At 40.6% G+C, this 16,141-nt stretch overlaps 1 pseudogene; it reads left to right on the top strand.

Moving 5' to 3' along the window:
• The first annotated feature begins 922 nt into the window (after window positions 1–922).
• Window positions 923–1,867, top strand: LOC102957679 (annotated as a pseudogene).
• Window positions 1,868–16,141: the final 14,274 nt, after the last annotated feature.

Genomic DNA, 16,141 nt, shown 5'->3' with positions numbered 1-16,141 from the left:
AGAGTATGAGCAAGGAAGGGGCACAGGGACAGCGAGACACAGAGTCTGAATCAGGTTCCAGGCTTGACCTGTCAGCACAGATCCCAATGTGGGACTTGAATGCATGAACTGTGAGATTATGACCTGAGCCAAAGTCGGTCGCTTAATCGACTGAGCCACCCAGAAGCCTCTTGTTTGATATATTTTAACAAACTCGTGTAAAGTGTTAAGAGAATAGACTCAAAGGATTCAAGGGCAGAAGCCAGGAAACTGGGAGGAGCCTATAATTATCCATCTGAGAGAGGATAGTGGCTTGGACCAGGGCACTTGCAATTGAGGTGATAGGAAATAACTGGATCTGAGTATTCTGAATGTAGAGCCAAGAGGCTTTTGTGATGATTTAGATCTAGGAACTAAAGAAATGGATTTCCAACTAAATGAAAAATGATTCCAAGATATTACTCCTGAGCAAAACAAAGAACATCTCAAGTCTCCATTAACTGCTCTTATTGTTAACACATATAAATTATCTCTTGGACATGAAATGGTCCAAGTCCTGTTACAGAGAGTTTACTGAGGCTGTGTAATCCCAGCTAAGAAGAATCCTGTCTTATGGATGAAACCAATCTTTTCCTGAAAGAGAAGGACTGTCCAATAGTCTTATGACACATAAAGTAATTTAACTTTCCTATTATTTTTGGTATGGATACATACAAATGTAGATATGTGATACAATTCTATGAGCTGGCAAAGGTCATATAATCTGTGTTATGGGAATATGAAAGAGCACCCTCTTTTATGTCTCAAAGGACATGTTTTTGAGCTTCGATAAATTCAAAAAGATACAACTGACTGAAGAAGAAATCAGAGATGCACAAAGACATGTCACTCAAACCCAGAATTTCTCTGTTCATGTTCTCAGGTGATTGTGAACAACTGAGCCATGGGGATATGGTTGAATCGATCATCTATAGATGGCTTCACCCTCTTGGGCATCTTTTCCCATAGCCAGACTGGTGTCCTCTTCTCTGTGGTTATGGTAGTCTTCACTGTGGCCCTCTGTGGGAATGTCCTCCTCATCTTCCTCATCTACATAGATCCTCGGCTTCACACACCCATGTACTTCTTCCTCAGTCAGCTCTCCCTTATGGATCTTATTTTGATCTGTAATATCATGCCAAAGATGGCGGTCAACTTTTCTCTCTGGCAGGAAGTCCATCTCCTTTGTGGGTTGTGGCATACAAATTGTTTTTTTTTGTCTCTCTTGTGGGATCTGAGGGAATTTTGCTGGGACTCATGGCCTATGATTGTTATGTGGCAATCAGCCACTCACTTCACTATCCTGTCCTCATGAGTCAGAGAGTCTGTCTCCAGATTTCTGGGAGTTCCTGGGCCTTTGGGATACTAGATTGAATTATCCAGATGGTGGCAGCCATGAGCTTACCTTACTGTGGTTCAAGGAATGTGGATTACTTCTTCTGTGAGGTACCAGCTTTATTAAAACTGGCCTGTATGGACACAACCCTTTTTGACACTCTGCTCTTTGCTTCTGTGTCTTCATGCTGCTCCTTCCCTTTTCCATCATAGTGGCCTCCTATGCTCACGGCCTGAGGGCTGTGCTCCTCATGCACTCTGCTCAGGCCCGTAAAAAGGCCCTGGTCACCTGTTCCTCCCACCTAGCAGCTGTCTCCCTCTTCTACAGGGCAGCCATGTTCATCTACCTGAGGCCTCGGCGCTACCGGGCCCCTAGTCATGACAAGGTTGTCTCTATCTTCTACACGGTCCTTACTTCTATGCTCAACCCCCTCATTTATAGCTTGAGGAATCAGGACGTGATGGAAGCCCTGAGGAAAGTCTGAACCATTGTAGGATTGTCAGCCAGCACTGAATAGAGGGGATCTAGTGCCTGGTGTTGCCTCCTCTTGGTTGCATAACATTTGTAAGTCATTCACCCCTTGTGAGTGTCTGTTTCCTCATCAGTAGAAGAGAATCATGAGACCTGTGCTACCTCACAGGGATCAGTATCTGTAAATCTAAAGCCTCATGAAGAAGCAATGCATTGATATTATTGCCATTATTAATCATTTATAAAGTTTTGAATTAAATGTACCTATTTCTTCATTCTTCTTGTTTATAACTGTGTTTCATTGAGTGTTTTAGTTGCTAGGCACTGTTCTCTTCCCTTTGCATACCTTCTATACTATTTAATTGATGATTCAACTTGACAAATATGGATATTTTAAGTGGAAACTTCCTAGATGGCAGAAATTGAGTCTCTATGATTCTTCATGTATGGTTCCTAGCCTTCTGCCATGCTGCATTAGAGGCCTTATGAAGCTTCCTTTAGGAAATGTAAATATATACCTACAGTTTTCCAGTATATGAATCTGTTTATTATAAATAGCAGTGGTTCAATAAAATCTTATTGAATGAATGCAAGAAGAAGATATCAAATGAGATAATATGCATGAAAGCATTTTTAAAGCACTATTCTCATGTTAAGTGTGCTGTGGTAGCTGTGATTATTTCTATACTTCAAGTGCGGCAGCAGTAAAACTATATTTCTTTAAAAAGATGAACATCAGAACAGAAATAAATACAGAATTTAAGCCATTATTTTAAAATTTGTATATCAGTCAGTGTCTAGTCAGGAATAAAACCACATTGGTTATTTTACCAGAGAAAACATAATACAAAAAGTTGTTAACTAGATATTTGAGAACTGAAGTGGCAAAACGATAATGTTAAGGATTATAGAAGGAAATTTTTCCACAATTCCTTGACCTGGGGATGTAAAGGGAAAGGTAAGGTAAGGATTTTAAAACTTGGCAACTTGGAGCCCAAACCTCAGAGGAGTGGGCACTCACTAGCGGGTATTCATACCTCAGAAGGGACCCTATGCAGAAGTCTCCTGTACCTCAGAGAAGGCTGCCCTGATCCAACTTATGGAGTTCCTCCAGAGTCCAAAGGAAGAAGAGGAGCTTGCAGAGCTGGGTCCCAGACTTCTGACAAGTAGGTGACATAAAGTTAGTTCTGGTATCCTAGTTCACAGGAGTCTCTGTACCCAGATTACTAAGGCTTAGGTGCTGCTCAGCTAGAGCAGGTTTCTCTAAGGGACACGGTGAGACTGGTTCTGTGATCGTGAAATAAAATTTGCAAAGTGGAGCCAACACCAAGATGAAGAATGAATGATGAAGACACACTACTGGGAAAATCTTGAAAGGAAAACTGAAAATCATGAAGAAGTTTTTTCCCTCGTCCTGGCTTACAGACTTCTAGAATCCTTACTGCCATATCCAAATTCACACCTTGGTGACAAGGCAGCAGCAGCATCACAGTTTGGAATGTAGAGTGTGTGTTTGGAACTGAGGCAGTAGCTTAACAATTGGTACTGTCTACTCTTTTGTCTATTCGACTTCCAGACCATTTTACCAGTTTTTGAATTTCTGTTAATAAGCAACATCAACATAACAATATGTAACTAGTTTCTCTTTTAATAGCTTTTAATATAAATTCCTTTTAGTTAACATGCTGTGTAATATTAGTTTCACGTATACAATATAGTGATTCAACACCTACATACCACAGTCAGTCCTGATCACAAGTGCATTCCTTAATCCTCATCACCTATTTAACCTATCCTCCTTGTTGTTGTTATAGATCCTTGAAAAGCATTGTTAGTATTTTGATAGGGGATTGCATTAAATGTGTAGATTTCTTTGGGTAATATAGTCATTTTAACAATATTTGTTCTCCCAATCTATGAGCATGAAATGTATTTAAATTTCTTTGTGTCATCTTCAGTTCCTTTCATCAGTGTTTTATGCTATTCAGAGTAAAGGTGTTTTACCCCTTTGGTTAGATTTATTCCTAGGTATCTTATGGTTTTTTGGTTCAATTATAAGTCGGATTTATTCCTTAATTTCTCTTTCTCTTGCTTCATTATTGTTGTATAGAGATGCAAGATATTTCTGTACATTGACTTTGTATCCTGCAAATTTACTGGATTTGTGTGTCGCTTTTAGCAGTTTTTTTTTTTGGGGGGGGTGAGTCTTTTGAGTTTTCTATGTAGAGTATCACGTGATCTGCAAACAATAAAAGTTTTATTAATTCCTTAATAGTTTGGATTCCTTATATTTCTTTTTGTTGTCTGATTGCTGTGGTTAGAACATCCAGGACTATGTTAAATAATACTGGTGAGAGTGGTCATCCCTGTCTTATTCTTGACCATACAGGAAAAGCTCCATTGACCATGGGGGAGGGGAAAATAGGTGATAGGCATTGAGGAGGGCACTTGCCGGGAGAGTACCGGGTGTTGTAAGCGATGAACCATGGGAATCTACTCCTGAAGCCAAGAGCACACTGCATACACTGTATGTTAGCTAAATTGACAATTATATTTTTTAAAAAGGCCATTGTTTACTTGTTTATTTTCTGTTTTGATGATATGTCCATTGATGTAAGTGGGGTATTAAACTCCCCTACTATTATTGTATTACTGCCAATTAGTTCCTTCATGTTTATTATTATTATTTTTTAAATTTTTATTTAAATTCTGGTTAGATAACATACACTGCAATATTGGTTTCAGGAGTAGAATTCAGTGATTCATCACATATATATGCAATACCCAGTGCTTGTCATATTTTTTTTTTAACGTTTATTTATTTTTGAGACAGAAAGAGAGCATGAACGGGGAGGGTCAGAGAGAGGGAGACACAGAATCTGAAACAGGATCCAGGCTCTGAGCTGTCAGCACAGAGCCCGACGCGGAGCTCGAACTCACGGACCGCGAGATCATGACCTGAGCCGAAGTCAGCCGCTTAACCGACTGAGCCACCCAGGCGCCCCGCTTGTCATAATTTATTAATTGTTTTATTTATTTGGATGCTTCCATGTTTGAGGAATAAATATTTAAAATTGTTATATCTTCTTGTTGGATTATCTCCATGATGATCATGCAGTGCCCTTCTTTGTCTCTTGTTACAGTCTTTGTTTTAAATTTTTTTTTAATTTTACATTTATTGATTTTTGAGAGACAAAGTGAGACAAAGCATGAGTGGGGGAGAGGGAGAGGACGAGGCACAGAATCTGAAGCAGGCTCCAGGCTCTGAGCAAGTGTTCAGCGCAGATCCCCATGCGGGGCTCAAACTCACAAACCGTGAGATCATGACCTGTGCTGAAGTCAAATGCTCAACCAACTGAGCCACCCAGGTGCCCCGGTCTTTGTTTTAAAGTCTTTTTTGTCCAAGACATGTATTGCTACTTTGGCTTTCTTTGATATCCATTTGCATGATAAACGTTTCTTCACCCTCTCACTTTCTTTTTTTTTAAATATCAAATTTATTGTCAAAATGGTTTCCATACAACACTCAGTGCTCCTCCCAACAGGTGTCCTCCTCAATACCCATCACCCACCCTCCCCTCCCTTGCACCCCCCCCCCCCACCAACCTTCAGTTTGTTCTCAGTTTTTAAGAGTCTCTTATGTTTTGGCTCCCTCCCTCTCTAACCTCTTTTTTTTTTTTCTTCCCCTCCTCCATGGTCTTCTGTTAAGTTTCTCAGGATCCACATAAGAGTGAAAACATATGGTATCTGCCTTTCTCTGTATGACTTATTTCACTTAACATAACATTCTCCAGTTCCATCCACCTTGCTACCAAAGGCCATATTTCATTCTTTCTCATTGCCATGTAGTATTCCGTTGTGTATATAAACCAGAATTTCTTTTTAAAAATTTTTTTTTAATGTTTATTTTTGAGAGAGAGAAACAGAGCAAGCAGGGGAGGGGCAGGGAGAGAGGGAGACACAGAATCCGAAGCAGGCTCCAGGCTCCAAGCTGTCAGCACACAGCCTGATGCAGGGCTCGAAACAATGAACCAGGAGATCATGACCTGAGCTGAAGTCAGACGCTTAACTGACTGAGCCACCCAGGCGCCCCTAAACCAGAATTTCTTTATCCATTCATCAGTTGATGGACATTTAGGCTCTTTCCATAATTTGGCTATTGTTGAAAGTGCTGCCATAAACATTGGGATAAAAGTGACCCTATGTATCAGCACTCCTGTATCCCTTGGGTAATTTCCTAGCAGTGCTATTGCTGGGTCATAGGGTAAATCTATTGTTAATTTTTTGAGGAACCTCCACACTGTTTTCCAGAGTGGCTGCACCAGTTTGCATTCCCACCAACAGTACAAGAGGGTTCCCGTTTCTCCACATCCTCTCCAGCATCTATAGTCTCCTGATTTATTCATTTTAGCCACTCGACCAGCATGAGGTGGTATCTAAGTGTGGTTTTGATTTGTATTTCCCTGATGAGGAGCGACAATTGAGCATCTTTTCATGTGTCTGTTGGCCATCCAGATGTCTTCTTTAGATAAGTGTCTATTCATGTTTTCTGCCCATTTCTTCACTGGGTTATTTATTTTTCAGGTGTGGAGCTTGGTGAGCTCTTCATAGATTTTGGATAGTAGCCCTTTGTACAATATGTCATTTACAAATATCTTTTCCCATTCTGTTGGTTGTCTTTTAGTTTTTTTGATTCTTTCCTTTGCAGTGCAGAAGCTTTTTATCTTTGTGAGGTCCCAATAGTTCATTTTTGCTTTTAATTGCCTTGCCTTTGGGCATGTGTCAAGTAAGAAATTTCTGCAGCTGAGGTCAGAGAGGTTTTTTCCTGCTTTCCTTCTAGGGTTTTGATGGTTTCCTGTCTCACATTCAGGTCCTTTATCCATTTTGAGTTTATTTTTGTGAATGGTGTAAGAAAGTGGTCTAGTTTCACCCTTCTGCATGTTGCTGTCCAATTCTCCCAGCACCATTTGTTAAAGAGACTTTTTTTCTATTGGATGTTCTTTCCTGCTTTGTCAAAGATGAGTTGGCCATACTTTTGTGGGTCTAATTCTGGGTTTTCTATTCTATTCCACTCGTCTCTGTGTCTGTTTTTGTGCCAATACCATGCTGTCTTGATGATTACAGCTTTGCACTGGAGGCTAAAGTCTGGGATTGTGATGCCTCCTGCTTTGGTCTTCTTCAAAATTACTTTGGCTATTTGGGGTCTTCAGGGTTCCATACAAATTTGAGGATTGCTTGTTCTAGCTTCAAGAAGAATGCTGGTGCAATTTTGATTGGGATTGCATTGAATGTGTAGATAGCTTTGGGTAGTATTGACTTTTTTTTAAATGAAATTTATTGTCAAATTGGTTTCCATACAACACCCAGTGCTCATCCCAAAAGATGCCCTCTTCAATACCCATCACCCACCCTCCCCTCCCTCCCACCCCCCATCAACCTTCAGTTTGTTTTCAGTTTTTAAGAGTCTCTTATGCTTTGGCTCTCTCCCACTCTAAACTCTTTTCTTTTTCCTTTCCCTCCCCCATGGGTTTCTGTTAAGTTTCTCAGGATTCACATAAGAATGAAACCATATGGTATCTGTCTTTCTCTGTATGGCTTATTTCACTTAGCATCACACTCTCCAGTTCCATCCATGTTGCTACAAAGGGCCATATTTCATTCTTTCTCATTGCCATGTAGTATTCCATTGTGTATATAAACCACAATTTCTTTATCCATTCATCAGTTGATGGACATTTAGGCTCTTTCCACAATTTGGCTATCGTTGAGAGTGCTGCTATAAGCATTGGGGTACAAGTGCCCCTATGCATCAGTACTCCTGTATCCCTTGGGTAAATTCCTAGCAGTGCTATGGCTGGGTCATAGGGTAGGTCTATTTTTAATTTTCTGAGGAATCTCCACACTGTTTTCCAGAGTGGCTGCACCAGTTTGCATTCCCACCAACAGTGCAAGAGGGTTCCCATTTCTACACATCCTCACCAGCATCTATAGTCTCCTGTTTTGTTCATTTTGGCCACTTTGGTGCGAAGTGATATCTGAGTGTGGTTTTGATTTGTATTTCCCTGATGAGGAGCGACGTTGAGCATCTTTTCATGTGTCTGTTGGCCATCGGAATGTCTTCTTTAGAGAAGTGTCTGTTCATGTTAGCTGCCCATTTCTTCACTGGGTTATCTGTTTTTCGGGTGTGGAGTTTGGTGAGCTCCTTATAGATTTTGGATACTAGCCCTTTGTCCGATATGTCATTTGCAAATATCTTTTCCCATTCCGTTAGTTGCCTTTTAGTTTTGTTGATTGTTTCCTTTGCTGTGAAGAAGCTTTTTATCTTCATGAGGTCCCAATAGTTCATTTTTGCTTTTAATTCCCTTGCCTTTGGAGATGTGTCAAGTAAGAAATTGCTACGGCTGAGGTCAGAGAGGTTTTTTCCTGCTTTCTTCTCTAGGGTTTTGATGGTTTCCTGTCTCACAGTCAGGTCCTTCATCCATTTTGAGTTTATTTTTGTGAATGGTGTGAGAAAGTGGTCTAGTTTCAACCTTCTGCATGTTGCTGTCCAGTTCTCCCAGCACCATTTGTTAAAGAGACTGTCTTTTTTCCATTGGATGTTCTTTCCTGCTTTGTCAAAGATTAGTTGGCTATACTTTTGTGAGTCTAGTTCTGGGGTTTCTATTCTATTCCATTGGTCTATGTGTCTGTTTTTGTGCCAATACCATGCTGTCTTGATGATGACAGCTTTGTAGTAGAGGCTAAAGTCTGGGATTGTGATGCCTCCCGCTTTGGTCTTCTTCTTCAAAATTACTTTGGCTATTCGGGGACTTTTGTGGTTCCATATGAATTTTAGGATTGCTTGTTCTAGCTTCGAGAAGAATGCTGGTGCAATTTTGATTGGGATTGCATTGAATGTGTAGATAGCTTTGGGTAGCATTGACATTTTGACAATATTTATTCTTCCAATCCATGAACATGGAATGTTTTTCCATTTCTTTGCATCTTCTTCAATTTCCTTCATAAGCTTTCTATAGTTTTCAGCATACAGATCTTTTACATCTTTTGTTAGGTTTATTCCTAGGTATTTTATGATTCTTGGTGCAATTGTGAATGGGATCAGTTTCTTTATTTGTCTTTCTTTTGCTTCATTATTAGTGTGTAAGAATGCAACTGATTTCTGTACATTGATTTTGTATCCTGCGACTTTACTGAATTCACGTATCAGTTCTAGCAGACTTTTGGTGGAGTCTATCGGATTTTCCATGTATAATATCATGTCATCTGCAAAAAGTGAAAGCTTGACTTCATTTTTCCAATTTTGATGCCTTTGATTTCCTTTTGTTGTCCGATTGCTGATGCTAGAACTTCCAACACTATGTTAAACAACAGTGGTGAGAGTGGACATCCCTGCTCTGTTCCTGATGTCACGAGGAAAGCTCTCAGTTTTTTCCTATTGAGGATGATAGTAGCTGTGGGCTTTTCATAAATGGATTTTATGATGTTTAAGTATGTTCTTTCTATCCCGACTTTCTTGAGGATTTTTATAAGAAAGGATGCTGAATTTTGTCAAATGCTTTTTCTGCATCGATAGACCAGATCATATGCTTCTTTTCTTTCCTTTTATTAATGTGATATATCACATTGTTTAATTTGCAAATGTTGAACCATCCCTGTAGCCCAGGAATGAATCCCACTTGTTCATGGTGTATAATTCTTTTTATATGCTGTTGAATTTGATTTGCTAGTATCTTATTGCGAATTTTTGCATCCATATTCATCACGGATATTGGCATGTCGTTCTCTTTTTTTGCTGGGTCTCTGTCTGGTTTAGGAATCAAAATAATGCTGGCTTCATAGAATAAGTCTGGAATTTTTCCTTCCCTTTCCATTTTTTAGAACAGCTTGAGAAGGTTAGGTATTATCTCTGCTTTAAATGTCTGGTAGAATTCCCCAGGGAAGCCATCTGGTCCTGGACTCTTATTGGTTGGGAGATTTTTGATAACTGACTCAATTTCTTCATTGGTTATGGGTGTGTTCAAGTTTTCTATTTCTTCCTTTTTGAGTTTTGGAAGTGCATGGGTGCTTAGGAACTTGTCCATTTCTTCCATGTTGTCCAGTTTGTTGGCATATAATTTTTTATACTATTCCCTGATAATTGCTTTTATTTCTGAGGGATTGGTTGTAAAAGTTCCGTTTTCATTCATGATTTTATCTCTTTCGGTCATCTCCCTTTTCTTTTTGAGAAGCCTGGCTAGAGGTTTATCAATTTTGTTTATTTTTTTCAAAAAAACAACTCTTGGTTTCTTTGATCTGTTGTACTGTTTTTTGTTTTTTTTAGATTCTATATTGTTTATTTCTGCTCTGATTTTATTATTTCTCTTCTTCTGCTGGGTTTGGGGTGTCTTTGTTGCTCTGCTTATATTTCCTTTAGGTGTGCTGTTAGAGTTTGTATTTGGGATTTTTCTTGTTTCTTGAGATAGGCCTGGATTGCAATGTATTTTCCTCTCAGGACTGCCTTCGCTACATCCCAAAGCGTTTGGATTGTTTTATTTTCATTTTCATTTGTTTCCATGTATTTTTAAATTTCTTCTCTAATTGCCTGGTTGACCCATTCATTCTTTAGTAGGGTGTTCTTTAACATCCATGCTTTTGGAGGTTTTCCAGACTTTTTCCTGTGGTTGATTTCAAGCTTCATAGCATTGTGGTCTGGAAGTATGCATGGTATGATCTCAATTCTTGTATACTTATGAAGGGCTGTTTTGTGACCCAGTATGTGATCTATCTTGGAGAATGTTCCATGTGCACTCGAGAAGAAAGTATATTCTGTTGCTTTGGGATGCAGAGTTCTAAATATATCTGTCAAGTCCATCTGATCCAATGTATCATCCAGGGCCCTTGTTTCTTTATTGATCCTGTGTCTAGATGATCTATCCATTGTTGTACGTGGAGTATTAAAGTCCCCTGCAGTTATCACAATCTTCTCAATAAGGTTGCTTATTTTTGTGATTAATTGTTTTATATATTTGGGGGCTCCTGTAGTTGGTGCATAGACATTGATAATTATTAGCTCTTCTTGATGGATAGACCCTGTGATTATTATATGATGCCCTTCTTCATCTCTTGTTACAGCCTTTAATTTAAAGTCTAGTTTGTCTGATATAAGTATGGCTACTCCAGCTTTCTTGTGACTTCCAGTAGCATGATAGATAGTTCTCCATATCCTCACTTTCAATCTGAAGGTGTCCTCAGGTCTAAAATGAGTCTCTTGTAGACAGAAAATAGATGGGTCTTGTTTTTTTTTTTAATCCATTCTGATAACATATGTCTTTAGGTTGGAGCATTTAGTTCATTTACATTCAGTGTTATTATAGAAAGATATGGGTTTAGAGTCATTGTGATGGCTGTAGGTTTCATGCTCGTAGCAATGTCTCTGGTACTTTGTTGTCTTTGCAACATTTCACTCACAGAGTACCCCTTAGGATCTCTTGTAGGGCTGGTTTCTTGGTGATGAATTCCTTCAGTTTTTGTTTGTTTGGGAAGACCTTTATCTCTCCTTCTATTCTGAATGACAGGCTTGCTGGATAAAGGGTTGTCGGCTGCATATTTTTTCTGTTCATCACATTGAAGATTTCCTGCCATTACTTTCTGGCCTGCCAACTTTCAGTAGATAGGTCTGTGACTCCTCTTATGGGTCTACCTTTGCAAATTAGAGTGTATTTATCCCTAGCTGCTTTCAGAATTCTCTCTTTATCCTTGTATTTTTCCAGTTTCACTATGATATGTCATACAGAAGATCAATTCAAGTTATGTCTGAAGAGAGTTCTCTGTGCCTCTTGGATTTCAATGTCTTTTTCCTTCCCCAGATCAGGGAAGTTCTCAGCTATGATTTGTTCAAGTACACCTTCAGCCCTTTTCTCTCTCTCTTCTTCTTCTGGAATTCCTATGATATGGATATTGTTCCTTTGATTGCATCACTTAGTTCTCTACTTCTCCCCTCATACTCCTAGATTTCTTTAATCTCTCTTTTTCTCAGCTTCCTCTTTTTCTATAATTTTATCTTCTAATTCACCTATTCTCTCCTCTGCCTCTTCAATCCATGCTATGGCTGCCTCCATTTTATTTTGCACCTCATTTATAGCATTTTTTAAGCTCCTTATGACTATCTTAGTCCCTTGATATCTGTAGCAATAGATTCTCTGCTGTCTTCTGTGCTTTTTCAAGCCCAACGATTAATTTTATGACTATTATTCTTAAATTCTTATTCTGTTATATTGCTTAAATTATTTTTGATTAATATATTAGCGGTTGTTACTTCCTGCAGTTTCTTTTGAGGAGATTTTTTCCATTTCATCATTTTGGGTATTCCCTGTGGTGGCTCTAAACTGCAGGGCACTTCCCCTGTGCTGTCTGGAGTAAGTTGTGTTGGTGGGTGGGGCCACAGTCAGCCCTGATGTCTGCTCCCAGGCCACCGCTGGGGCCACAGTCAGACTGGTGTGTACCTTATCTTCCCCTCTCCCAGGGACAGGACTCACTGTGGAGTGGTGTGGCCCCTGTCTTGGCTACTTGCACATTGCTAGGCTTGTGGTGTTGCTTCAATGGGATCTGGTGTATTAGCTGGGGTGGGTCCGCAAGGTGCACAGGGGCAGGAGGGGCAGGCTTAGCTCGCTTTGCTGTGGGCGGTCCCCTTTGGGAGGGGCCATGCAGCACCAGGAGGGAGGTAGTCCCATCAGAGGGATGGATCCACAGAAACACAGCATTGGGTGTTTGCGCAGTGTAAGCAAGTTCAGTGACAGGAACTGGTTCTGTTTGGAATTTTGGCTGGGGGATGGGAGAGGGAGATGGCGCTGGCCAGCACCTTTGTTCCCCCTCCAAACTGAGCTCTGTCTTCTGGGGCTCAACAACTTCCCTCCCAGTGTCCTCTCGCTCTCCCCACTCTCCAAGAGCAGAGCTGTTTACTTTTAACATTCCAGATGTTTGTCTCACTGGCTGTCAGAACTCACGGAGTCTGGCCCCTCTGCTTTTGCAAGCCAGACTTTGGGGGCTCTGCCTTGCTGGGTGGGCTGCCCTTCCACCACCCCGGCTCCCTCCCACCAGTCCGTGTAGCACGCACCACCTCTCCACCTTTCCTATCATCTTCCATGGGCCTCTCGTCTATGCTTGGCTCTGGAGAGTCCATTCTGCTAGTCTTTGGTGGTTTTCTGGGTTATTTAGGCAGATATGGGTGGAATCTAAGCAATCAGAAGGACAAGGTGAGCCCAGTGTCCTCCTACGCTGCCATCTTCCGAGAGTCTCCCAGTATTTTTTTCTTTATGACCACATTTTGCAAATGTAATTACTATACGTCTTTGTGTTGTCCTGCTTTTGTTGATTTTGGGAATTCTTTGTGCCTCCTGGATCTGCATTTCTGTTTCCGTCCCCAGATTAGGGAAGTTTTCAGCTATTATTTCTTCAAATAAATTGTCCCCTTTTGTCTCCCTTCCTCTTCTGGGACTTCCGTAATATGCAAGTTATTATGTTTTATGGAGTCACTGAATTACTTAAATCTATTCTCACATTTTATTTTTATTTTTTTTTTTCGTTTTTTTTTTTTAATTTATTTTTGGGACAGAGAGAGACAGAGCATGAACGGGGGAGGGGCAGAGAGAGAGGGAGACACAGAATCGGAAACAGGCTCCAGGCTCCGAGCCATCAGCTCAGAGCCTGACGCGGGGCTCGAACTCACGGACCGCGAGATCGTGACCTGGCTGAAGTCGGACGCTTAACCGACTGCGCTACCCAGGCGCCCCTATTCTCACATTTTATAATTCTTTCTTTTATTCAGCTTCATCATTTCCCATTAATTTGTCTTTTCAGTCAGTAATTTGTTCCTCTGCTTCCTCCAGCCTGCTCTTCATTGCATCATGCTTGTTTCCAACCTTGTTTATTGCACTCTTCATGTCTGATTGATTTTTTTAACTTCTTTTATCTCTGTGGTAAGAGTCTCATTGATGTCTTCTATTCTTTTCTCAAGCCGAGGGAGTATATTTATGATTGTTGCTTCAATTCCCCATCAGATATGCTACTTATATCTATTTTGCTTAGATATCTGGCCATGGTCTTATCTTGTTCTCTCATTTGGATAAATTGCTCTGTCTTAGCAAGTTGTCTAGGTCTCTCCCTTCTCTGTTTTAGAAAAGCCGGTTATGTCTGCTGCTCCTGAATGTAATGGCTTTATGAAGAAGAGGTCATGTAGTGCCCAAGGCCTGGGCTTCAGGGAGTGCCTCCAGTGTGCGTTGCATGTGGTCTGCTGTTGTGTTCTGGCTGCCCTATCCTTCATGCCAGTCATCTGAACAGGCTCTCCTTGACAAGCAGTGTTTGGTTCCTGGCCTGAATGTGGCATGTTTCAGTTAGGTGTGCTCGGATATGCTTGTTACATGAGACCTGATACTACTTCCACTAGAACAGAAGCCCAGAAGGACCCTTTGGTTGGGAGATGTGGTGTGGGCAGAACATGTGCTGGTCTTTCTGGAGGAAGGTACTGCTGTGCTGGGACTGAGGCAAACATGACTGGGAAGGGAAGTCCCACCAGAGTGCAGGGGTGTGGGGCTTCATGTAAGCAAGTTATGCAGCCATTGTTGGTACTGTGCTGTTTTCCACAGGTGGCTCTCTTTTTTTGGTGATGGGCAGGGAAGTAAATGGTGTCAGCTAGCTCCTTGGTTCCCAGAATGGGTTCTCCATGAACATTGCCACTTATGGAAGGCTCCAGGAAGAGCAAAAATCTCTCCCTGTGTACCCTAGGCTTTCTTAAGATTGGTGTTTCCAGGACGCCTAGGTGGTTCAGTTGGTTAAGTGTCTGACTTCACCTCAGGTCATGATCTTACAGTTCATGAGTTCAAATCCTGTATGGGGCTCTGTGCTGACAGTGCAGAGCCTGCTTGGGATTCTCTCTATCTCTTGCTACCTTCCCTAGCTTGCGCATGCATACTTGTGCATATGTGCTCTCTCTCACTCTCTTAAAATAAGTAAATAAACTAAAAAAAAAGATGTTTCCATGCCATCTTCCTCCAGGTTATTTGCCTTTTTTTCTCTAGGAGTATGGCAGTGCCCTCAGAGCTCTATCCCAGCCAAGCCTGCTGACCTTTAAATCAACAGTCTTCAAGCTCTGCTGGTTACAATAATTCATGAAATTCAGCCCTTCTCATTTTCTTTTCTTTTTTTCTTTCCTTTTTTTTTTTTTTTTTGAGATAGAGAGTACATGAGCTGGGGAGAGGGAAGAAGGAGACAGAATCTTAGGCAGGTTCCATAGTCAGTGGGGAGCCTGATGAGGGGTTCAATCCCACAACCCTGGGATCAGGACCTGAACCAAAATCAATAGTATGAGACTCAACTAACTGAGCCACCCATGTGCCCTGACCCTTGTTTTCTAAGCCATCATCTTTGGGGATATGTTCTCTTCATGCATTCCCTTATGTGCTCCTCTCTCTTTTGCCCTTCTTTGTGATAATGGCTCCCTCCCCTCTGTAGCACCCATGATTCATTTCTTTCCTAAACCATGTCTCCATACTCCCTATCTTCTTCAAAGTGGCTTTTTCTTTCCCTTTAGTTTTGGAGTTTGTTCTGTCACTCTTCAGGTTAATTAATTTCTGTGGTATTTAGGATGATTTGATAGTTATCTAGTTGTATTTGTGAGATGAGGTGAGAGTAGGGTTCACCTACTTTGTCACCATCTTCCTACTCACATATTCAGACTCCTCCCCATTAGCTCTTTGAGAATATTTGTCAGTTTATTTAAATTTTTGTCTAGTAAATCTAATATCTATGCTATCTCAAGGACAGTTTTAGCTCGTTTTTTCTGTGAATGGATTATGCCCTTTATTTTTATGCTTTGTAATTTTACACAGAAAACTGGACATTTAGAATGTTATAGTGTGGTAACTCTGTAAATCAGATTCTTCCCTGTCCTCAGCATTTGTTTTGTTGCTTGCTATTGGATTCAGTTATTCATTTAGTGATATTTATTAACGATTTTTTTAAAGTCTGTATTTTGTATCTGCTTTTGGGCTTAAGAGAGATGGGAGGGCAGTGACACTAGTAACTACAATTCTTAGAACCTGTAAACAGGGAGAACACTTCAGATATTTTATTCAATTAATGCTCACAAGGAATATTTGTAGTTAACATCAACATTATCATTTCACACATGAGAAAACAGTTCAGATTAATCCCTTGCCCAATGTCAAATCTGTAAAAGATTCCCACCCAGCTCTGTCTGACTTCAAGGTCAAGTGTCTGTGCTATGCTACCTTTATTTGTGTGAATTTCTTAATAGGAGAGAAAGTCAAGTGGGTAGGAGCT

This window comes from Panthera tigris, chromosome A1, assembly GCF_018350195.1.
Source record: "Panthera tigris isolate Pti1 chromosome A1, P.tigris_Pti1_mat1.1, whole genome shotgun sequence".
Classification (NCBI taxonomy): Eukaryota; Metazoa; Chordata; class Mammalia; order Carnivora; family Felidae; genus Panthera; species Panthera tigris.
Note: the sequence above shows the minus strand (reverse complement) of the source record. Positions and strands in the feature narration are given on the sequence as shown.